The sequence below is a fragment of the Heptranchias perlo genome, chromosome 17, assembly GCF_035084215.1.
Source record: "Heptranchias perlo isolate sHepPer1 chromosome 17, sHepPer1.hap1, whole genome shotgun sequence".
In the NCBI taxonomy this organism is placed as follows: Eukaryota; Metazoa; Chordata; class Chondrichthyes; order Hexanchiformes; family Hexanchidae; genus Heptranchias; species Heptranchias perlo.
This window is the reverse complement of record NC_090341.1, coordinates 56,938,857-56,963,171: the sequence shown is the minus strand read 5'-3', so window position 1 is coordinate 56,963,171 and position 24,315 is coordinate 56,938,857. Positions and strand designations below refer to the sequence as shown.

Below are 24,315 nucleotides of genomic sequence, written 5' to 3'. Positions count from 1 at the left end.
TTGGGATCTGTTGGAAATTTGACTTGTGTAGGAATGCTGGGATCTGCTGGAATGTTGACTCGTGTAGGAATGCTGGAGTCTGTAGGAATGTTGATGTGTGCAGGAATGTTGGGGTCTGTTGGAAGGTTGAGGTCTTATGGAGTGTTGGGGTCTGTAGGAATGTTGACATGTGTAGGAATGTTGATGAGTGTAGGAATGTTGACATGTGCAGAAATGTTGGGCCTTTAGGAATGTTGGGGTCCATCGGAATGTTGATGAGTGTAGGAATGTTGGCATCTGATGGAATGTTGACATGTGCAGGAATGTTGGAGTCGGTTGGAAGGTTGACGTGTGTAGGAATGTTGACGTGTGTGGGAATGTTGACGTGTGTGGGAATGTTGGCATCTGATGGAAGGTTGAGGTCTTATGGATTATGGAGTGTTGGGGTCTGTAGGAATGTTGGGGTTTGTTGGAATGTTGGGATCTGTTGGACTGTTGACGTGTGTAGGAATGTTGGGGTTTGTTGGAATGTTGACGTGTGTAGGAATGTTGGGGTTTGTTGGAATGTTGATGTCTGTAGGAATGTTGGGGTTTGTTGAAATGTTGATATGGGTAGGAATGTTGGGGACTGTAAGAATGTTGGGACATGTGGGAATGTTGACGCGTGATGGAATGTTGTGTGTAGGGATGCTGGTGTCTCTTGGAATGTTGACGTGTAGGATTGTTGGTGTCTGTAGGAGTGCTGGGGTCTGTTGGAATGTTGACGTGTGTAGGAATGTTGGGGTCTGTTGGAATTTTGACGTGTGTAGGAATGTTGATGTGTGTTGGAATGTTGAAGAGTGTAGGAATGTTGGGGTCTGTTGGAAAGTTGACATTTGTAGCAATGTTGATGAGTGTAGGAATGTTGAGGTCTGTTGGAATGTTGATGAGTGTGGGAATGTTGGAGTCTGTTGAAATTTTGACGTGCGTGGGATTGTTGATCTGTGTAGGAAGGTTGGGGTCTGTAGGAAGGCTGGGGTCTGTTGGAATGTTGACCTGTGTAGGAGCGTTGGTGTGGATAGGAATGTTGGGATCTGTTCAAATATTAACGAATGTAGGCATGTTGACTGTGTAGAAATGTTGGGGTCTTTAGGAACATTGGGGTTTGTTGGACTGTTGACGAGTGTAGGAATGTTGATCTGTGTAGGAATGTTGGGGTCTGTAGGAAGGCTGGTGTCTGTTAGAAATTTGACTTGTGTAGGAATGCTGGGATCTGTTGGAATGTGGACCTGTATAGGAATGTTGTTGCACATAGGAATGCTGGGGTCTGTAGGGATGTTGGAGTATGTTGGAATGTTGACATGTGTAGGAATGTTGGGATCTTTAGGAGTGCTGGGGTCTGTTGGAATGTTGATGTGTGTAGGAATGTTGGGGTCTGTTGGAATGTTGATGTGTAGGAATGGTGGGATTTGTTGGAATGTTGATGTGTGTAGGAATGCTGGGGTCTGTTGGAATGTTGATGTGTGTAGGAATGCTGGGGTCTGTTGGAATGTTGATGTGTGTAGGAATGTTGGGTTCTGTTGGAATGTTGATGTGTAGGAATGGTGGGATTTGTTGGAATGTTGATGTGTGTAGGAATGTTGGGGTCTGTTGGAATGTTGATGTGTGTAGGAATGTTGGGGTCTGTTGGAATGTTGATGTGTGTAGGAATGTTGGGATCTGTTGGAATGTTGATGTGTAGGAATGGTGGGATTTGTTGGAATGTTGACGTGTGTCGGAATGTTGGGGTCTGTTGGAATGTTGATGTGTGTAGGAATGTTGGGGTCTGTTGGAATGTTGATGTTTGTCGGAATGTTGGGTTCTGTTGGAATGTTGATGTGTAGGAATGGTGGGATTTGTTGGAATGTTGACGTGTGTCGGAATGTTGGGGTCTGTTGGAATGTTGATGTGTGTAGGAATGTTGGGTTCTGTTGGAATGTTGATGTGTAGGAATGGTGGGATTTGTTGGAATGTTGACGTGTGTCGGAATGTTGGGATCTGTTGGAATGTTGATATGTGTCGGAATGTTGGGTTCTGTTGGAATGTTGATGTGTGTAGGAATGTTGGGATCTGTTGGAATGTTGATGTTTGTCGGAATGTTGGGTTCTGTTGGAATGTTGATGTGTGTAGGAATGTTGGGATCTGTTGGAATGTTGATGTTTGTCGGAATGTTGGGTTCTGTTGGAATGTTGATGTGTAGGAATGTTGGGATCTGTTAGAATGTTGATATGTGTCGGAATGTTGGGTTCTGTTGGAATGTTGATGTGTGTAGGAATGTTGGGTTCTGTTGGAATGTTGATGTGTGTCGGAATGTTGGGATCTGTTGGAATGTTGATATGTGTCGGAATGTTGGGTTCTGTTGGAATGTTGATGTGTGTAGGAATGTTGGGTTCTGTTGGAATGTTGATGTGTGTAGGAATGTTGGGTTCTGTTGGAATGTTGATGTGTAGGAATGGTGGGATTTGTTGGAATGTTGATGTGTGTCGGAATGTTGGGGATTGTTGGAATGTTGATGTGTGTCGGAATGTTGGGGTTTGTTGGAATGTTGATGTGTGGAGGAATGGTGGGATTTGTTGGAATGTTGATGTCTGTCGGAATGTTGGGGATTGTTGGAATGTTGATGTGTGTAGGAATGTTGGGTTCTGTTGGAATGTTGATGTGTAGGAATGGTGGGATTTGTTGGAATGTTGACGTGTGTCGGAATGTTGGGATCTGTTGGAATGTTGATGTGTGTCGGAATGTTGGGGTTTGTTGGAATGTTGATGTGTGGAGGAATGGTGGGATTTGTTGGAATGTTGATGTCTGTCGGAATGTTGGGGATTGTTGGAATGTTGATGTGTGTAGGAATGTTGGTTTCTGTTGGAATGTTGATGTGTAGGAATGGTGGGATTTGTTGGAATGTTGATGTGTGTAGGAATGTTGGGGTCTGTTGGAATGTTGATGTGTAGGAATGGTGGGATTTTTTGGAATGTTGACATGTGTAGGAATGTTGGGGTCTGTTGGAATGTTGATGTGTGTCGGAATGTTTGGATCTGTTGGAATGTTGACGTGTGTCGGAATGTTGGGATCTGTTGGAATGTTGATGTGTGTCGGAATGTTTGGATCTGTTGGAATGTTGATGTGTAGGAATGTTGGGGTCTGTTGGAATGTTGATGTGTAGGAATGGTGGGATTTGTTGGAATGTTGACGTGTGTCGGAATGTTGGGATCTGTTGGAATGTTGATGTGTAGGAATGTTGGGGTCTGTTGGAATGTTGACGTGTGACCGAATGTTGGGGTTTGTTGGAATGTTGATGTGTGGAGGAATGGTGGGATTTGTTGGAATGTTGACGTTGTGTCGGAATGTTGGGATCTGTTGGAATGTTGATGTGTGTCGGAATGTTGGGATCTGGTGGAATGTTGATGTGTGTAGGAATGTTGGGGTTTGTTGGAATGTTGACCTGTGGGAATGTTGGGGTCTGTTGGAATGTTGATGTGTGTAGGAATGTTGGGGTCTGTTGGAAAGTTGACCTGTAGGAATGTTGGGGCTTGTTGGAATATTTATGTGTTTAGGAATGTTGGGGACTGTTGGAATGTTGACCTGTAGGAATGTTGGGGTTTGTTGGAATATTGATGTGTTTAGGAATGTTGGGCTTTGTTGGAATGTTGATGTGTTTAGGAATGTTGGGGTCTGTTGGAATGTTGATGTGTTTAGGAATGTTGGGGTCTGTTGGAATGTTGACCTGTAGGAATGTTGGGTTTGTTGGAATGTTGATGTGTGTAGGAATGATGGGGTTTGTTGGAATGTTGACCTGTAGAAATGCTGGGGTTTGTTGGAATATTGATGTGTGTAGGAATGTTGGGGTTTGTTGGAATGTTGATGTGTGTAGGAATGTTGGGGTTTGTTGAAATGTTGATGTGTGTAGGAATGTTGGGGTTTGTTGGAATGTTGATGTGTGTAGGAATGTTGGGGTTTGTTGGAATGTTGATGTGTTTAGGAATGTTGGGGTCTGTTGGAATGTTGACCTGTGGGAATGTTGGGTTCTGTTGGAATGTTGATGTGTGTAGGAATGTTGGGGTCTATTGGAATGTTGATGTGTTTAGGAATGTTGGGGTCTGTTGGAATGTTGACCTGTAGGAATGTTGGGGTTTGTTGGAATGTTGATGTGTTTAGGAATGTTGGGGTCTATTGGAATGTTGATGTGTTTAGGAATGTTGGGGTCTATTGGAATGTTGATGTGTTTAGCAATGTTGGGGTCTGTTGGAATGTTGACCTGTAGGAATGTTGGGGTTTGTTGGAATGTTGACCTGTGGGAATGTTGGGGTTTGTTGGAATGTTGATGTGTTTAGGAATGTTGGGGTCTATTGGAATGTTGATGTGTTTAGGAATGTTGGGGTCTGTTGGAATGTTGACCTGTAGGAATGTTGGGGTTTGTTGGAATGTTGACCTGTGCGAATGTTGGGGTTTGTTGGAATGTTGATGTGTTTAGGAATGTTGGGGTCTATTGGAATGTTGATGTGTTTAGGAATGTTGGGGTCTGTTGGAATGTTGACCTGTAGGAATGTTGGGGTCTGTTGGAATGTTGACCTGTAGGAATGTTGGGGTTTGTTGGAATGTTGATGTGTTTAGGAATGTTGGGGTCTATTGGAATGTTGATGTGTTTAGGAATGTTGGGGTCTATTGGAATGTTGATGTGTTTAGGAATGTTGGGGTCTGTTGGAATGTTGACCTGTGGGAATGTTGGGGTCTGTTGGAATGTTGACCTGTAGGAATGTTGGGGTTTGTTGGAATGTTGATGTGTTTAGGAATGTTGGGGTCTATTGGAATGTTGACCTGTAGGAATGTTGGGGTTTGTTGGAATGTTGACCTGTAGGAATGTTGGGGTTTGTTGGAATGTTGATGTGTTTAGGAATGTTGGGGTCTATTGGAATGTTGATGTGTTTAGGAATGTTGGGGTCTATTGGAATGTTGATGTGTTTAGGAATGTTGGGGTCTGTTGGAATGTTGACCTGTAGGAATGTTGGGGTTTGTTGGAATGTTGACCTGTAGGAATGTTGGGGTTTGTTGCAATGTTAATGTGTTTAGGAATGTTGGGGTCTATTGGAATCTTGACCTGTGGGAATGTTGGGATCTGTTGGAATCTTGACCTGTGGGAATGTTGGGGTCTGTTGGAATCTTGACCTGTGGGAATGTTGGGGTCTGTTGGAATCTTGACCTGTGGGAATGTTGGGGTCTGTTGGAATGTTGATGTGTTTAGGAATGTTGGGGTCTGTTGGAATGTTGACCTGTAGGAATGTTGGGGTTTGTTGGAATGTTGACCTGTAGGAATGTTGGGGTTTGTTGGAATGTTAATGTGTTTAGGAATGTTGGGGTCTATTGGAATGTTGATGTGTTTAGGAATGTTGGGGTCTGTTGGAATGTTGATGTGTTTAGGAATGTTGGGGTCTATTGGAATGTTGATGTGTTTAGGAATGTTGGGGTCTATTGGAATGTTGACCTGTGGGAATGTTGGGGTCTGTTGGAATGTTGATGTGTTTAGGAATGTTGGGGTCTGTTGGAATGTTGACCTGTGGGAATGTTGGGGTCTGTTGGAATGTTGATGTGTTTAGGAATGTTGGGGTCTGTTGGAATGTTGACCTGTGGGAATGTTGGGGTCTGTTGGAAAGTTGACCTGTATGAATGTTGGGTTTTGTTGGAATGTTGATGTGTGTAGGAATGTTGGAGTTTGTTGGAACGTTGATGTGTGTAGGAATGTTGGGTTCTGTTGGAATGTTGATGTGTAGGAATGGTGGGATTTGTTGGAATGTTGACGTGTGTCGGAATGTTGGGATCTGTTGGAATGTTGATATGTGTCGGAATGTTGGGTTCTGTTGGAATGTTGATGTGTGTAGGAATGTTGGGTTCTGTTGGAATGTTGATGTGTGTAGGAATGTTGGGATCTGCTGGAATGTTGATGTTTGTCGGAATGTTGGGGATTGTTGGAATGTTGATGTGTGTAGGAATGTTGGGGATTGTTGGAATGTTGATGTGTGTAGGAATGTTGGGGTCTGTTGGAATGTTGATGTGTAGGAATGGTGGGATTTGTTGGAATGTTGACGTGTGTCGGAATGTTAGGATCTGTTGGAATGTTGATGTGTGTCGGAATGTTGGGGTTTGTTGGAATGTTGATGTGTGGAGGAATGTTGGGGATTGTTGGAATGTTGATGTCTGTCGGAATGTTGGGGATTGTTGGAATGTTGATGTGTGTAGGAATGTTGGTTTCTGTTGGAATGTTGATGTGTAGGAATGGTGGGATTTGTTGGAATGTTGATGTGTGTCGGAATGTTGGGGATTGTTGGAATGTTGATGTGTGTCGGAATGTTGGGGTTTGTTGGAATGTTGATGTCTGTCGGAATGTTGGGGATTGTTGGAATGTTGATGTGTGTAGGAATGTTGGTTTCTGTTGGAATGTTGATGTGTAGGAATGGTGGGATTTGTTGGAATGTTGATGTGTGTCGGAATGTTGGGGATTGTTGGAATGTTGATGTGTGTAGGAATGTTGGGGATTGTTGGAATGTTGATGTGTGTAGGAATGTTGGGTTCTGTTGGAATGTTGATGTGTAGGAATGGTGGGATTTGTTGGAATGTTGATGTGTGTCGGAATGTTGGGGATTGTTGGAATGTTGATGTGTGTAGGAATGTTGGGGATTGTTGGAATGTTGATGTGTGTAGGAATGTTGGGGTCTGTTGGAATGTTGATGTGTAGGAATGGTGGGATTTGTTGGAATGTTGACGTGTGTCGGAATGTTGGGATCTGTTGGAATGTTGACGTGTGTCGGAATGTTGGGATCTGTTGGAATGTTGATGTGTGTAGGAATGTTGGGGTTTGTTGGAATGTTGATGTGTGGAGGAATGGTGGGATTTGTTGGAATGTTGACGTGTGTTGGAATGTTGGGATCTGTTGGAATGTTGATGTGTGTCGGAATGTTGGGATCTGTTGGAATGTTGACGTGTGTCGGAATGTTGGGATCTGTTGGAATGTTGATGTGTAGGAATGTTGGGGTCTGTTGGAATGTTGATGTGTAGGAATGGTGGGATTTGTTGGAATGTTGACGTGTGTCGGAATGTTGGGATCTGTTGGAATGTTGATGTGTGTAGGAATGTTGGGGTCTGTTGGAATGTTGACGTGTGTCCGAATGTTGGGGTTTGTTGGAATGTTGATGTGTGGAGGAATGGTGGGATTTGTTGGAATGTTGACGTTGTGTCGGAATGTTGGGATCTGTTGGAATGTTGATGTGTGTCGGAATGTTGGGATCTGTTGGAATGTTGATGTGTGTAGGAATGTTGGTGTCTGTTGGAAAGTTGACCTGTGGGAATGTTGGGGTCTGTTGGAATGTTGACCTGTGGGAATGTTGGGGTCTGTTGGAATGTTGATGTGTGTAGGAATGTTGGGGTCTGTTGGAAAGTTGACCTGTAGGAATGTTGGGGCTTGTTGGAATATTTATGTGTTTAGGAATGTTGGGGACTGTTGGAATGTTGACCTGTAGGAATGTTGGGGTTTGTTGGAATATTGATGTGTTTAGGAATGTTGGGGTCTGTTGGAATGTTGACGTGTTTAGGAATGTTGGGGTCTGTTGGAATGTTGATGTGTTTAGGAATGTTGGGGTCTGTTGGAATGTTGATGTGTTTAGGAATGTTGGGGTCTGTTGGAATGTTGACCTGTGGGAATGTTGGGTTCTGTTGGAATGTTGATGTGTGTAGGAATGTTGGGGTCTGTTGGAATGTTGACCTGTGGGAATGTTGGGTTCTGTTGGAATGTTGATGTGTGTAGGAATGTTGGGGTCTGTTGGAATGTTGACCTGTGGGAATGTTGGGTTCTGTTGGAATGTTGATGTGTTTAGGAATGTTGGGGTCTGCTGTAATGTTGATTTGTTTAGGAATGTTGGGGTCTATTGGAATGTTGATTTGTTTAGGAATGTTGGGGTCTATTGGAATGTTGATGTGTTTAGGAATGTTGGGGTCTATTGGAATGTTGATGTGTTTAGGAATGTTGGGGTCTGTTGGAATGTTGACCTGTAGGAATGTTGGGGTTTGTTAGAATGTTGACCTGTAGGAATGTTGGGGTTTGTTGGAATGTTAATGTGTTTAGGAATGTTGGGGTCTATTGGAATCATGACCTGTGGGAATGTTGAGGTCTGTTGGAATCTTGACCTGTGGGAATGTTGGGGTCTGTTGGAATCTTGACCTGTGGGAATGTTGGGGTCTGTTGGAATCTTGACCTGTGGGAATGTTGGGGTCTGTTGGAATGTTGATGTGTGTAGGAATGTTGGGGTCTGTTGGAATGTTGACCTGTAGGAATGTTGGGGTTTGTTGGAATGTTGACCTGTAGGAATGTTGGGGTTTGTTGGAATGTTAATGTGTTTAGGAATGTTGGGGTCTGTTGGAATGTTGATGTGTTTAGGAATGTTGGGGTCTTTTAGAATGTTGATGTGTTTAGGAATGTTGGGGTCTATTGGAATGTTGATGTGTAGGTATGGTGGGATTTGTTGGAATGTTGATGTGTGTAGGAATGTTGGGTTCTGTTGGAATGTTGATGTGTAGGTATGGTGGGATTTGTTGGAATGTTGATGTGTGTAGGAATGTTGGGGTCTGTTGGAATGTTGATGTGTAGGAATGGTGGGATTTGTTGGAATGTTGACGTGTGTCGGAATGTTGGGATCTGTTGGAATGTTGACGTGTGTCGGAATGTTGGGATCTGTTGGAATGTTGATGTGTGTAGGAATGTTGGGGTTTGTTGGAATGTTGATGCGTGGAGGAATGGTGGGATTTGTTGGAATGTTGACGTGTGTTGGAATGTTGGGATCTGTTGGAATGTTGATGTGTGTCGGAATGTTGGGATCTGTTGGAATGTTGACGTGTGTCGGAATGTTGGGATCTGTTGGAATGTTGATGTGTAGGAATGTTGGGGTCTGTTGGAATGTTGATGTGTAGGAATGGTGGGATTTGTTGGAATGTTGACGTGTGTCGGAATGTTGGGATCTGTTGGAATGTTGATGTGTGTAGGAATGTTGGGGTCTGTTGGAATGTTGATGTGTAGGAATGGTGGGATTTGTTGGAATGTTGACGTGTGTCGGAATGTTGGGATCTGTTGGAATGTTGATGTGTGTAGGAATGTTGGGGTCTGTTGGAATGTTGACGTGTGTCCGAATGTTGGGGTTTGTTGGAATGTTGATGTGTGGAGGAATGGTGGGATTTGTTGGAATGTTGACGTTGTGTCGGAATGTTGGGATCTGTTGGAATGTTGATGTGTGTCGGAATGTTGGTGTCTGTTGGAAAGTTGACCTGTGGGAATGTTGGGGTCTGTTGGAATGTTGACCTGTGGGAATGTTGGGGTCTGTTGGAATGTTGATGTGTGTAGGAATGTTGGTGTCTGTTGGAAAGTTGACCTGTGGGAATGTTGGGGTCTGTTGGAATGTTGACCTGTGGGAATGTTGGGGTCTGTTGGAATGTTGATGTGTGTAGGAATGTTGGGGTCTGTTGGAAAGTTGACCTGTAGGAATGTTGGGGCTTGTTGGAATATTTATGTGTTTAGGAATGTTGGGGACTGTTGGAATGTTGACCTGTAGGAATGTTGGGGTTTGTTGGAATATTGATGTGTTTAGGAATGTTGGGGTCTGTTGGAATGTTGATGTGTTTAGGAATGTTGGGGTCTGTTGGAATGTTGATGTGTTTAGGAATGTTGGGGTCTGTTGGAATGTTGACCTGTGGGAATGTTGGGTTCTGTTGGAATGTTGATGTGTGTAGGAATGTTGGGGTCTGTTGGAATGTTGACCTGTGGGAATGTTGGGTTCTGTTGGAATGTTGATGTGTGTAGGAATGTTGGGGTCTGTTGGAATGTTGACCTGTGGGAATGTTGGGTTCTGTTGGAATGTTGATGTGTTTAGGAATGTTGGGGTCTGCTGTAATGTTGATGTGTTTAGGAATGTTGGGGTCTATTGGAATGTTGATGTGTTTAGGAATGTTGGGGTCTATTGGAATGTTGATGTGTTTAGGAATGTTGGGGTCTGTTGGAATGTTGACCTGTAGGAATGTTGGGGTTTGTTCGAATGTTGACCTGTAGGAATGTTGGGGTTTGTTGGAATGTTAATGTGTTTAGGAATGTTGGGGTCTATTGGAATCATGACCTGTGGGAATGTTGAGGTCTGTTGGAATCTTGACCTGTGGGAATGTTGGGGTCTGTTGGAATCTTGACCTGTGGGAATGTTGGGGTCTGTTGGAATCTTGACCTGTGGGAATGTTGGGGTCTGTTGGAATGTTGATGTGTGTAGGAATGTTGGGGTCTGTTGGAATGTTGACCTGTAGGAATGTTGGGGTTTGTTGGAATGTTGACCTGTAGGAATGTTGGGGTTTGTTGGAATGTTAATGTGTTTAGGAATGTTGGGGTCTGTTGGAATGTTGATGTGTTTAGGAATGTTGGGGTCTTTTAGAATGTTGATGTGTTTAGGAATGTTGGGGTCTATTGGAATGTTGATGTGTTTAGGAATGTTGGGGTCTATTGGAATGTTGATGTGTTTAGGAATGTTGGGGTCTATTGGAATGTTGATGTGTTTAGGAATGTTGGGGTCTATTGGAATGTTGATGTGTTTAGGAATGTTGGGGTCTATTGAAATGTTGATGTGTTTAGGAATGTTGGGGTCTGTTGGAATGTTGACCTGTGGGAATGTTGGGGTCTGTTGGAATGTTGATGTGTGTAGGAATGTTGGGGTCTGTTGGAAAGTTGACCTGTATGATTGTTGGGTTTTGTTGGAACGTTGATGTGTGTAGGAATGTTGGGTTTTGTTGGAACGTTGATGTGTGTAGGAATGTTGGGTTTTGTTGGAACGTTGATGTGTGTAGGAATGTTGGAGTTTGTTGGAACGTTGATGTGTGTAGGAATGTTGGGTTCTGATGGAATGTTGATGTGTAGGAATGGTGGGATTTGTTGGAATGTTGACGTGTGTCGGAATGTTGGGATCTGTTGGAATGTTGATGTGTGTAGGAATGTTAAGATCTGTTGGAAAGTTGACCTGTATGAATGTTGGGTTTTGTTGGAACGTTGATGTGTGTAGGAATGTTGGGATCTGTTCAAATATTGACGAATGTAGGAATGTTGGCGTGTTAGGATAGTTGGGATCTTTAGGAACGTTGGGGTTTATTCTAATGTTGACGAGTGTAGAAATATTGATCTGTGTAGGAATGTTGGGGTCTGTTGGAAGGCTGTGGTCTGTTGGAAATTTGACTTGTGTAGGAATGCTGGGATCTAATGGAATGTGGACCTGTGTAGGAATGCTGTGTGTAGGAATGCTGTAGTCTGTATAAATTTTGACATGTGCAGGAATGTTGGGGTCTGTTGGAATGTTGACACTTGTTGGAATTCTGTGGTCTGTTGGAATGTTGGGGTCTGAGGGAATATTGACTCTTGTAGGAATGCTGGGGTTTGTTGGAATGCTGGGGCCTGTAGGAATGCTGGGGTCTGTTGGAATGCTGGGGCCTGTAGGAATGCTGGGGTCTGTTGGAATGCTGGGGTCTGAGGGAATATTGACTCTTGTAGGAATGCTGGGGTTTGTTGGAATGCTGGGGCCTGTAGGAATGCTGGGGTCTGTTGGAATGCTGGGGTCTGAGGGAATATTGACTCTTGTAGGAATGCTGGGGTTTGTTGGAATGCTGGGGCCTGTTGGAATGCTGGGGTCTGTTGAAATGTTGACATGTGTAGGAATGTTGTGGATGGTAAGAATGTTGGGATATGTGGGAATGTTGACGTGTGTAGGAATGTTGTGCATAGGAATGCTCATGTCTCTTGGAACTTTGACATGTGTAGGAATGTTGATGTGTGTAGGAATGTTGGGTTCTGTTGGAATGTTGATGTGTGTAGGAATGTTGAGATCTGTTGGATAGTTGACCTGTATGAATGTTGGGTTTTGTTGGAACGTTGATGTGTGTAGGAATGTTGGAGTTTGTTGGAACGTTGATGTGTGTAGGAATGTTGGGATCTGTTCAAATATTGACGAATGTAGGAATCTTGGCGTGTTAGGATAGTTGGGATCTTTAGGAACGTTGGGGTTTATTCTAATGTTGACGAGTGTAGGAATATTGATCTGTGTAGGAATGTTGGGGTCTGTTGGAAGGCTGTGGTCTGTTGGAAATTTGACTTGTGTAGGAATGCTGGGATCTAATGGAATGTGGACCTGTGTAGGAATGCTGTGTGTAGGAATGCTGTAGTCTGTATAAATTTTGACATGTGCAGGAATGTTGGGGTCTGTTGGAATGTTGACACTTGTTGGAATTCTGTGGTCTGTTGGAATGTTGGGGTCTGAGGGAATATTGACTCTTGTAGGAATGCTGGGGTTTGTTGGAATGCTGGGGCCTGTAGGAATGCTGGGGTCTGTTGGAATGCTGGGGCCTGTAGGAATGCTGGGGTCTGTTGGAATGCTGGGGTCTGAGGGAATATTGACTCTTGTAGGAATGCTGGGGTTTGTTGGAATGCTGGGGCCTGTTGGAATGCTGGGGTCTGTTGAAATGTTGACATGTGTAGGAATGTTGTGGATGGTAAGAATGTTGGGATATGTGGGAATGTTGACGTGTGTAGGAATGTTGTGCATAGGAATGCTCATGTCTCTTGGAACTTTGACATGTGTAGGAATGTTTGTGTCTGTAGGAGTGCTGGGGTCTGTTGGAATGTTGATGTGTGTAGGAATGTTGGGATCTGTTCGAATGTTCATGAATGTAGGAATGTTGACGTGTATAGAAATTTTGGGGTCTTTAGGAATGTTGAGGTCCATTGAAATATTGATGAGTGTAGGAATGTTGGAATCTGTTGCAATGATGATGTGTGTAGGAATGTTGGTTTTTGTTGGAATTATTATGTGTGTCGGAATGTTGGTGGTTGTTGGAATGTTGATGTGTGTAGGAATGTTGGCATCTGTTGGAATTTTGAAGTGTGTAGGAATGTTGATCTGTGTAAGAATGTTGGCGTCTGTAGGAAGGCTGGGTTCTGTTGGAATGTTGACTTGTGTAGGAATGCTGGAATCTGTTGGAATGTTGACTTGTGTAAGAATGTAGGAGTCTTTTGGAATGTTGATGTGTGCGGGTATGTCGGTGTCTATGGAAAGTTGACGTGTGTTGGAATGTTGACGTGTGTAGGAATGTTGACATGTGCAGGAATGCTGGAATCTGTTGGAATGTTGACTTGTGTAAGAATGTAGGAGTCTTTTGGAATGTTGATGTGTGCGGGAATGTCGGTGTCTATGGAAAGTTGACGTGTGTTGGAATGTTGACGTGTGTAGGAATGTTGACATGTGCAGGAATGTTGGGGTCTTTTGGAATGTTGTCGTGTATAGGAATGTTGATGTCTGTTGGAATGTTGGTGCATGTAGGAATGTTGGGATCTGTTGGACTGCTGATGAGTGTAGAAATGTTGGCGTCTGTTGGAAGGTGAATGTGTGTAGGAAAGTGGGGGTCTGTAGGAATGTTGACGTGTGTAGGAATGTTGGAGTCTGTAGGAATGTTGAAGTGTGTAGGAATGTTGTGCTCTGTTGGACTGTTGATGAGTGTAGAAATGGTGAAGTGTGTAGGAATGTTGGAGTCTGTAGGAATGTTGAAGTGTGTAGGAATGTTGGAGTCTGTAGGAATGTTGAAGTGTGTAGGAATGTTGTGCTCTGTTGGACTGTTGATGAGTGTAGGAATGTTGACGTGTGTAGGAATGTTGGTGTCTGTTGGAAGGTTGAGTTGTGTAGGAATGTTGACGTGTGTAGAAATGTTGACATCTGTAGGAATGTTGGTGTATGTTGGAATGTTGGTGTATGTTGGAATGTTGGCGTGTTTAGTAATGTTGGGGTCTGTTGGAATGTTGGGACCTGTTGGAATGTTGACATGTTTAGGAACGCTGATGTTTGTAGGAATGCTGGTGTCCTTTGGAATGTGCTTACAAATATTGTGTTCTGTAGGAATGTTGAGGTCAGTTGGAACGTAGACTTGTGTAGGAATGTTGACATGCGTAGGAATGTTGAGGTCTGTTGGAATGTTGACATGTGTAGGAATGTTGATGTGTGTAGGAATGTTGGGGTCTGCTGGAATGTTGACACGTGCAGGAATGTTGATGTGTGTTGGAATGTTGGGGTCTGCTGGAATGTAGACACGTGTAGGAATGTTGACGTGTAGGAATGTGGGTGTCCTTTGGAATGTTGACGTGTGTAGGAATGTTGATGTGTGCAGGAATTTTGACATGTGTATGAATGTTGTTGTGTGTAGGAATGCTGGTGTCTCTTGGAATATTGATGTGTGTAGGAATGTTGGTGTGTGCAGGAATGTTGAGATCTGTAGGAGTGTTGGGGTCTGTTGGAATGTTGACATGTGTCGGAATGTTGATGTGTGTAGGAATGTTGGGATCTGTTCAAATATTGACGAATGTAGGAATGTTGGCGTGTATAGAAATGTTGGGGACTTTAGGAACGTTGGGGTTTGTTCTAATGTTGACGAGTGTAGGAATGTTGATCTGTTTAGGAATGTTGGGGTCTGTTAGAAAGTTGAGGTGTGTAGGAATGTTGGTGTTTGTTGGAAGGTTGAATTGTGTAGGAATGTTGGGATCTGTAGGAATGTTGCCGTGTGTAGGAATGTTGACGTGTAGGAATGTGGGTGTCCTTTGGAATGTTGACGTGTGTAGGAATGTTGATGTGTGCAGGAATTTTGACATGTGCAGGAATATTGATGTGTGTAGGAATGTTGAGGTCTGTTGGAATGTTGACATGTGTAGGAATGTTGACGTGTGCAGGAATTTTGACATGTGTAGGAATGTTGGGGTATGTATGAATGATGGGGTCTGTTGGAACGTAGAGATGTGCAGGAATGTTGATGTGTGTGGGAATGTTGATGTGTGTGGGAATGTTGACGTGTGCAGGAATTTTGACATGTGTAGGAGTGTTGGGGTATGTATGAATGATGGGGTCTGTTGGAACGTAGAGATGTGCAGGAATGTTGATGTGTGTAGGAATGTTGATGTGTGTGGGAATGTTGACGTGTGCAGGAATTTTGACGTGTGTAGGAATGTTTGGGTCTTTTTTTTTTATTCGTTCATGGGATGTGGGGGTTGCTGGCGAGGCCGGCATTTATTGCCCATCCCTAATTGCCCTTGAGAAGTTGGTGGTGAGCCGCCTTCTTGAACCGCTGCAGTCCGTATGGTGAAGGTTCTCCCACAGTGCTGTTAGGAAGGGAGTTCCAGGATTTTGACCCAGCAACGATTAAGGAACGGTGATATATTTCCAAGTCGGGATGGTGTGTGACTTGGAGGGGAACGTGCAGGTGGTGTTGTTCCCATGTGCCTGCTGCTCTTGTCCTTCTAGGTGGTAGAGGTCGCGGATTTGGGAGGTGCTGTCGAAGAAGCCTTGGCGAGTTGCTGCAGTGCATCCTGTGGATGGTACACACTGCAGCCACTGTGCGTCGGTGGTGAAGGGAGTAAATGTTTAGGGTGGTGGATGGGGTGCCAATCAAGCGGGCTGCTTTGTCCTGGATTGTGTCGAGCTTCTTGAGTGTTGTTGGAGCTGCACTCATCCAGGCAAGTGGAGAATATTCCATCACACTTCTGACTTGTGCCTTGTAGATGGTGGAAAGGCTTTGGGGAGTCAGGAGGTGAGTCACTCGCCGCAGAATACCCAGCCTCTGACCTGCTCTTGTAGCCACAGTATTTATGTGGCTGGTCCAGTTAAGTTTCTGGTCAATGGTGACCCCCAGGATGTTGATGGTGGGGGATTCGGCGATGGTAATGCCATTGAATGTCAAAGGGAGGTGGTTAGACTCTCTCTTCTTGGTGATGGTCATTGCCTGGCACTTGTCTGGTGCGAATGTTACTTGTCACTTATCAGCCCAAGCCTGGATGTTGTCCACATCTTGCTGCATGCGGGCTCGGACTGCTTCATTATTTGAGAGGTTGCGAATGGAACTGAACACTGTGCAATCATCAGCGAACATCCCCATTTCTGACCTTATGATGGAGGGAAGGTCATTGATGAAGCAGCTGAAGATGCTCCTGGCATGCTCTTCTACACTCCTCATTGAATCAGGGTTGATCCCCTGGCTTGTTGGTAATAATAATGAGGAATATGCTGGGCCATGATGTTACAGATTGTGCTGGAATACAATTCTGCTGCTGCTGATGGCCCACAGCGCCTCATGGATGCCCAGTTTTGAGCTGCTAGATCTGTTCTGAATCTATCCCATTTAGCAAAGTGATAGTGCCACACAACACGCTGGATGGTGTACTCAGTGCGAAGACAGGACTTCGTCTCCACAAGGACCGTGCGGTGGTCACTCCTACCAATACTGTCATGGACAGATGCATTTGCGACAGGTAGATTAACGAGGACGAGGTCAAGTAAGTTTTTCCCTCATGTTGGTTCGCTCACCACCTGCCGCAGGCCCAGTCTGGCAGCTATGTCCTTCAGGACTCAGCCAACTTGGTCAGTAGTGGTGCTACCGAGCCACTCTTGGTGATGGACATTGAAGTCCCCCTCCCAGAGTACATTCTGTGCCCTTGCTACCCTCAGTGCTTCCTCCAAGTGAGGTTTAACATGGAGGAGGACTGATTCATCAGCTGAGGGAGGGCGGTAGGTGGTAATCAGCAGGAATGGTGACGTGTGCAGGAATGTTGGGGTCTGTAGGAATGTTGGGATCTGTTGGAACATAGAGATGTGCAGGAATGTTCATGTCTGTAGGAATGCTGGGCCCTTTTGGAATTTTGACGTGTGTCAGAATGTCTGGGTCTGTAGGAATATTGTGGCCTGTTGGAATAATGACGTGTGTAGGAATGTTGACGTGTGTAGGAATGTTGGGGTCTGTTGGCATGTTGACTTTTGCTGGAATGTTGTGGTCTTTTGGAATTTTGACTTGTGCAGGAATGTTGACCTGTGTAGGAATGTTGGCGTCTCTAGGAATGCTGACATGTGTAGAAATGTTTGAGTCTGTTGGAATGTTAATGTGTGCAGGTGAGGTGCCGGAAGATTGGAGGGTAGCAAATGTTGTGCCTTTGTTTAAGAAGGGCGGCAGGGAAAAGCCTGGGAACTACAGACCGGTGAGCCTGACATCTGTAGTGGGTAAGTTGTTAGAGGGTATTCTGAGGGACAGGATCTACAGGCATTTGGAGAGGCAGGGACTGATTAGGAACAGTCAGCATGGTTTTGTGAGAGGAAAATCATGTCTCACGAATTTGATTGAGTTTTTTGAAGGGGTAACCAAGAAGATAGATGAGGGCTGTGCAGTAGATGTGGTCTACATGGACTTCAGCAAAGCCTTTGACAAGGTACCGCATGGTAGGTTGTTACTTAAGGTTAAATCTCACGGGATCCAAGATGAGGTAGCCAATTGAATACAAAATTGGCTTGACGACAGAAGACAGAGGGTGGTTGTAGAGGGTTGTTTTTCAAACTGGAGGCCTGTGTCCAGCGGTGTGCCTCAGGGATCGGTGCTGGGTCCGCTGTTATTTGTTATTTATATTAATGATTTGGATGAGAATTTAGGAGGCATGGTTAGTAAGTTTGCAGATGACACCAAGATTGGTGGCATTGTGGACAGTGAAGAAGGTTATCTAGGATTGCAACGGGATCTTGATAAATTGGGCCAGTGGGCCGATGAATGGCAGATGGAGTTTAATTTAGATAAATGTGAGGTGATGCATTTTGGTAGATCGAATCGGGCCAGGACCTACTCCGTTAATGGTAGGGCGTTGGGGAGAGTTATAGAACAAAGAGATCTAGGAGTACAGCTTCATAGCTCCTTGAAAGTGGAGTCACAGGTGGATAGGGTGGTGAAGAAGGCATTCGGCATGCTTGGTTTCATTGGTCAGAACATCGAATACAGGAGTTGGGATGTCTTGTTGAAGTTGTACAAGACATTAGTAAGGCCACACTTGGAATACTGTGTACAGTTCTGGTCACCCTATTATAGTAAGGATATTATTAAACTAGAAAGAGTGCAGAAAAGATTTACTAGGATGCTACCGGGACTTGATGGCTTGACTTATAGGGAGAGGTTGGATAGACTGGGACTTTTTTCCCTGGAGAGTAGGAGGTTAAGGGGTGATCTTATAGAAGTCTATAAAATAATGAGGGGCATAGATAAGGTAGATAGTCAAAATCTTTTCCCAAAGGTAGGGGAGTCTATAACGAGGGGACATAGATTTAAGGTGAGAGGGGAGAGATAAAAAAGGGTCCAGAGGGGCAATTTTTTCACTCAAAGGGTGGTGAGTGTCTGGAACGAGCTGCCAGAGGCAGTAGTAGAGGCGGGTACAATTTTGTCTTTTAAAAAGCATTTGGACAGTTACATGGGTAAGATGGGTATAGAGGGATATGGGCCAAGTGCAGGCAATTGGGACTAGCTTAGTGGTATAAACTGGGCGACATGGACATGTTGGGCCGAAGGGCCTGTTTCCATGGTGTAAACTTCTATGAATGCTGACGTGTGTTGGAATTATGAGGTCTGTTGGAATGTTGACGTGTGTAGAAATGGTGGGATCTATAGGAATGTTGGGATCTGTTGGAATGTTGATGTGTGTAGGAATGTTGTGGTCTGTAAGAATGTTGGTTTCTGTTGGAATGTTGGCATCTGTTGGACTGTTGACGAGTGTATGAATGCTGACGTGTGTAGGATTGCTGGTGTCTGTTGGTATGTTGACGTGTGTAGGAATGTTGGGGTCTGTAGGAATTTTGGGGTCTGTAGGAATGTTGGGGTCTGTAGGAATGTTGGGGTCTGTAGGAATGTTGGGGTCTGTTGGAACATAGACATGGGTAGGAATGTTGATGTCTGTAGGAATGTTGAAGTGTGTTGGACTGTTTTGATCTTTTGGAATGTTGACGTGTGCAGGAATGTTGTGGTCATTTTGAATGTTGACATGTACAGGAATGTTGACGTGTGTATCAGTGCTGGGGCCTGATGTGTGTAGGAATGTTGGGGTCTGTGGGAATGCTGGGGTCTGTTCGAATGTTGACGTGTGTAGGCATGTTTGGGTCTGTTGGAATACTGACATGTATAGGAATGTTGGGGTTGTCGGGAAGTTGGTGCCTGTTGGAATCTTGGCATGTGTAGGAATGCTGGGGTCTGTTGGAATGTTTGGGTCCGTTGGAATGTTTGGGTCCGTTGGAATGTTTGGGTCCGTTGGAATGTTTGGGTCCGTTGGATTGTTTGGGTCCGTTGGAATGTTTGGGTCCGTTGGAATGTTTGGGTCCGTTGGAATGTTTGGGTCCGTTGGAATGTTTGGGTCCGTTGGAATGTTTGGGTCCGTTGGAATGTTTGGGTCCGTTGGATTGTTTGGGTCAGTTGGAATGTGGACACCTGTATGTTGATATGTGTAGGAATGATGTTGTGTTTAGGAATTTTGGGGTCTGTTGGAATGCTGACATGCGTAGGAATGTTGGGTCTGTAGAAATGCTGGGATCTGTTGGAATGTTGACGTGCATGGGAATGTTGTCGTGTGTAGGACTGCGCTGGTACGGTAGCATAGTGGTTATGTTACTGGGCTAGTAATCCAGAGGCCTAGACTAAAATCCGCAGTTATGAATTCAAATCCTGCCACAGCAGCTGGCGAATTTAAATTTAATTAATTAAATCTGGAATTAAAATACTAGTATCAGTAATGGTGGCTATGAAATTACCAGATTGTCGTCAAAACCCATCTGGTTCACTAATGTCCTTTAGGGAAGGAAACCTGCCGTCCTTACCCGGTCTGGCCGACATGTGACTCCAGACACACAGCAATGCAGGGATGTGTCTGACTGTTGGGGTGTCGAAATGCTTGTGTATGTAGAATTATTGGGTGCTAAATTGGGCCGTATAGCGGTCATTGTTTCGGTGCTACACCGCCTCTCTGACATCCAAGATGGCGTCTTGGATGCGCACCCACGTTTCCTGTGTGCAATCAGAGTGAAACGCTGATTTAAAGTGATAGACAGCATTTTCTACCTTAACGCTCAACTCAACGCACAGTTTTATCCCCGACCATCTGAAAGTGTCTCACAGTGCCTGAAGGACCCCCCCACCAGCGCTGTTTAAAGGGGTCATGCAGGTGTTGCAGGTTAGTTGCTGGATTATTGCTTCTGGCTGATGGAGGAGTAGGAAGTGTTTTTTGAAGCTCCCTATTCTTATTGAGAGTTCCTACACTACTTTTGAGAGTGGTTTGGCAGGTACTGCCTTACGGGTCAGAAAATTATAACTGTGGTTGAAAAACATTCCTGCCAACCATGGGCGGTCTGCTAGGGCTCCCATTGGGCATTGAGCAAGACTGGGAGCATGCAGAGAGGCCATGCCCAGCAGGTCAAACTGTGAGGAGAGGGAGGAGCAGGAGGCGCAGGGCACTGAGCAGGAGGCCCTACCCAATGAGGGCCTTCTGGGATCAATTCTCTTCCCTCAACATGACCGAGGAGGATTGCATCCGAGCCCTGAGGTTCACCAAGGAAGCCGTGACCGAGATCTGCCAACTGGTGCGGCCACAACTACAGCCCCAGAGCAGGGCGAGGACGGCATTGCCTGTGGCTGTGAAGGTCACCGTGGCGCTGAATTTCTACGGCTCAGGAGCATTTCAGGCCTCTGCTGGCGACATGTGCAACATCTCGCAGTATGCAGTGCAATGCTGCATAAGGGAGGTCACAGACACACTGTACCAGATGAGGAATAGGTTCATCACCTTCCCTCTCAACAGAGACAATCAGAACGAGCGAGCACGGGGGTTCACCCACATTGCTGGCTTCCCCATGGTGCAGGGTGCCATTGACTGCACACACATTGCCCTGTGTGCCCCGCATATCAACTCAGCCATCTTCGTCAACCGAAAGGGTTTCCACTCCCGCAACGTGCAGCTGGTGTGCGACCACACACATCGAATCATGATGGTCGATGCCCACTACCCTGGGAGCAATCACGACCCCTTTGTCATGCGGCAGTCCAACGTGCCAGCTATCTTTCATCCGACTCGGTAAGTCAAAGGCTGGCTACTGAGCGACAAGGGCTATCCCCTCATGCCGTGGCCCATGACACCGGTCAGGAATCCACACACACGTGCACAGCAGGCCGATAATTAGAGCCATGCTCCCACACTCATCATCGTGGAGCACACCAGAGGTCTCCTCAAACAACACTTCCGCTGCCTGGACCAGTCTGGAGGAGCCCTGCAGTACTCCCCTGAGCGGGTGGGCAGATTCGTGGTGGTCTACTGCATGCTGCACAACCTCGACATCATGAGAGATCAGCCTTTGCCACCAATGATTGGAGAAGACCCTGAGCCAGAGGTGGAGGATGAGGAGGCTGAGGAGGAGGAGGAGGAGGAGGTGGAGCCGGAAGAGGAAGTGGAGGAAGACGCAAGGGTACAGCAGGAACCACACGCCTTGTCTGCAAGGACTCTGCGTGCTCGCCTGATCCGTGCCCACTATCAATAATTGGAACTACATCCTCCAACTCACTAACACTCCTACACTCCCCACCTTTCCGCTCACACCAGACAATCAAATCGCCCTCCATCTGATTACACATTGATGTCCCTCTCAGCTCATTACATAATAAAAGGATGGGCTCCAAGGTCTGCACATAGCCCTGTGCTAAGTTGGAGCTGGACTCCTCCATTCCCCTTCTCATTGTGCACAGGCTTTCTGGCAGGTTTTCCAGTGCCCCAAGCATTTGCTGGTGTACGTCCATCAGTCGTCTTCTGTAGCCTGACACATCGAACTGCAGCAGAACTAGTGAGTGACCTCGCCCTCCGGTGAGCTGGTACCTGTGGTATCCGTTCCCCCCGCCCCGGCTCCTGGGCACTTGTGCTCGGTGTCTCACCACATGCAGATCCCTCCTCTAACCTAACCTCTAAAGGACGCCCAGTGTCAGTCTCTGAGCTGGTGGAAGTAAGTGTCGCGTGACAGTGTGGCTTCAGTGTCCTCCTCCTCCTCCCCCTCCTCCCCCTCCTCCTCCTCCTCCTCCTCCCCCTCCTCCTCCTCCTCCTCGGGTGCCGTCACGTGTTCTTGGGTATCTGCAATGACAAAGGGAAACAGGTTGAGTTGTGGAGTGGGGAGAGGAGCAAGTAAGAGGTGTGTGCTGCCAGCATGTGCAGCACGTGAGTCAGGAAAGATTATGGGAGGAGGGAGATGTGGAAAATATGCAGAGATATGCAGAGACCCCCTTGACCGGGACCTCCAACGCGGCACGTTGTGACGGCTGCAGCGACGGCCAGCCCAATGATCCTCAGCACTGTCTCCTCTAGAGGGGTGAGGACGTGCAGACGTGCCCGTCCACCCTCAGGTCCCTCCTGCTGCCAGGTGTTATACGCCACCTTCTCCTGCACGACAGAGGACAGTGTGTCAGTGAGTGTCCTGCAAGCTGTGTGGGTGATGTGCCTGTCATGGTAGAATAGCTGCTGGTTTGTGTGACTTGTGAGTGGTTGTCATGTGGCCTGCAAGTGTGGTACTATGTGAAAGAAATGCACATGCCGAGTGCAGCATTGTGTATGGATGGGCAGTGTTTGTTGGTGGGTGGGTGGGTGACGGGAGGTGTGGTGCATGGAGTATTGGTGCAGGTGGTAGGATGTGCCACTTGACACTTGTATTTACTCACCTTGACCACTCGTGTCAAATCATTGAACTTCTTCCGGCACTGCACCCACGTGCGTGGTGCAATGCTACTGGCGTTGACTTCCTGTGCTACAGCCTGCCAATGCCTGCGGAGCTGCAGTCTGGAGGGTCTCCGGCCAACCTGTGGGTATATGCTGGCCCTCTTTTCGTCCATGCTTTCCACCAGGGCCTCCAGAGCATCACCGGAGAAGCATGGAGACTTCTCTTGTGCCGGTCCAGCTATTCTCATGTCCATCTTTCCCTCCTGCAAGTAAGCTGTGTACCTGCCATTTGAAATGTGATGACGTGCGCTGTGCACACCCCATTTCCAACTTCCTCATTCTCCGTGCGGTCTCTCAGCAGTGTGGGTAGCGCTGGCTGAACGGAGATTTCATGGTAAGTAGCTGGCAGCATGAAGATCACGTGCTGCCTGAGTAGGGTCCGTCGGACGCGGGGTGATAGCGCATCGCCCAGAACGGACCCTTATCCAACTTTTCCCCCTTGGTGTCTTTATGAATTTTGGTATGTGTAGGAATGTTTCGTTCTGTAGGCTTGTTGGGGTGTGTAGGAATGTTGGAGTCTATAGGAATGTTGGGATGTGTAGGAATGTTGGGATGTGTAGGAATGTTGGGATATGTAGGAATATTGACTTTTGCAGGAATGTTGGGGTCGGTTGGAATGTTGGGGTCTGTGGGAATGTGGGGTGTGTAGAAATGTTGGGGTCTGTGGCAATGTTGAGGTTTGTAGGAATGCTGTTGCCTGTACAAATTTTGATGTGTGTAGGAATGTTGATTTCTGTAGGAATGTTGATTTCTGTAGGAATGTTGTGTCTGTAGGAATTTTGAGTCTGTCGGACTGTTGGGATGTGTAGGAATGTTGGGGGGGTTTATGAATGTTGGGGTGTGTAGGAATGTTGGGGTCTGTAGGAATGTTAGGGTGTGTAGGAATGTTGGGGTGTAGGAACGTTGGGGAGCGTAGGAACATTGGGGTGTGTTGGGTTGTTGGGGTCTGTAGGAATGTTGAGGTGTTTCGGAATATTGAGTTCTGTAGGATTGTTCGTGTTTAGGAATGTTGGGGAGTGTAAGAATGTTGGGGTGTTGGAATGTTGGGGTGTGTTGGGGTGTTAGGGTCTGTAGGAATGTTGAGATTTGTAGTAATATTGGGGTCCGTAGGAACGTTGGGGTCTGTAGGAATGTTGGGTTGTGTAGGAATGTTGAGATGTGCAGGAATGTTGTGTGTAGGAATGTTGGGATGTGTAGGAATGTTTGGGTCCGTAGGAATGTTGGGATGTGTTGGAATGTTTGGGTCCGTAGGAATGTTGGGATGTGTTGGAATGTTGGGATGTGTTGGAATGTTTGGGTCCGTAGGAATGTTGGGATGTGTTGGAATGTTTGGGTCCGTAGGAATGTTGGGATGTGTTGGAATGTTTGGGTCCGTAGGAATGTTGGGATGTGTTGGAATGTTGGGATGTGTTGGAATGTTTGGGTCCGTAGGAATGTTGGGATGTGTTGGAATGTTTGGGTCCGTAGGAATGTTGGGATGTGTTGGAATGTTTGGGTCCGTAGGAATGTTGGGATGTGTTGGAATGTTGGGATGTGTTGGAATGTTTGGGTCCGTAGGAATGTTGGGATGTGTTGGAATGTTTGGGTCCGTAGGAATGTTGGGATGTGTTGGAATGTTGGGGTCTATAAGAATGTTGGAATGTTGTGCTGCGTAGGAGTGTTGGGGTGTAGGAATGCTGGGATGTGTTGGG

The 24,315-nt window shown here is 45.9% G+C and overlaps 1 protein-coding gene across 1 annotated transcript in view; it reads left to right on the top strand.

Annotated features, from left to right (window-relative positions):
• Positions 1 to 24,315, top strand: part of LOC137333920 (metabotropic glutamate receptor 2-like) — a 270,195-nt gene that overhangs the window by 25,160 nt on the left and 220,720 nt on the right. The gene's annotated exons all lie outside the window — the stretch shown is intronic.